This window comes from Mauremys reevesii, linkage group 14 (assembly GCF_016161935.1).
Source record: "Mauremys reevesii isolate NIE-2019 linkage group 14, ASM1616193v1, whole genome shotgun sequence".
NCBI lineage: Eukaryota > Metazoa > Chordata > Testudines > Geoemydidae > Mauremys > Mauremys reevesii.
The window spans coordinates 9636491-9637361 of record NC_052636.1 but is presented as its reverse complement, the minus strand read 5'-3'; positions in this window follow the sequence as shown (position 1 = coordinate 9637361).

The window sequence follows — 871 nt, the reverse complement described above, 5'->3', positions numbered from 1 at the left end:
ATCTGGGGGTGGAGGGGCTCTGGGGGCTGCTCCTGACCTTGCTGTTTCTCCCTGATTAGCTTATGCCAGAATCCTGGCTCCAAGCACTGCCCGACATTCCCCGGCTGGGCCCAGTCACTGTGATAACTTTCTAGCCACTTATCAAACACTGTGAGGTGAAATGACAGATTTTTGCTTTTTTCCCCTCTTGAAAACTGCAGGAACTTCCAGTTCCATTGTCCTAGATTGTCCAGTCCTTGTCCTAGATCTGGGGGGTGAGGAAGGTGGGAGGGGGGTCAGCACTGCCACACAATGGTCCGTTCCACAGCATTCTGGACTCATTCTTTCTGAACTCTGGTTTCAGGTGAGACCATTGTTAATCCAGAGTCACTGTATGGAAAGACATGGAGTGACTCTAGATGGACAGTGGGGCAAATGAGATCAGCAATTCTCCCTGTGAGGAGGGGCTCTCATTAGCTGCTCTCCCCAGAGAGCTAAAGGAGGGAAGCTGTTCAAACGCTCTGTCCATCTCTGCTCAGGATATTGGGGTTCAGCTTCCTGGGTCAGATGCTGCAGCCTCCATTGTGATCTGGGAGATCAGGCTTAGCAGCTGCTGCTCCCCCAGCGGGGTTCTGTGCTGGGAAGTGACCTTAATTAAAGCTGCTTCTCTGCCCGGCCCAGGGGATGACTTTCTCCAGCTGGTCCTAGCCCCCTAGGGCAGCCCTGGACCCTGTTAATACTAAATTCTGAGCCAGAGTCTCCAGGTAACTGACAGACCTCAGGGAAAGTCCTGGGGTCTGGCAAGAAAGTGACTCTGCACAAACAGCCCCTCCTCATTTCTCCTCCCAGTAGCAATTGCCAGGAGAAAATCCAGCCCTGGGAGAGCAAAGCC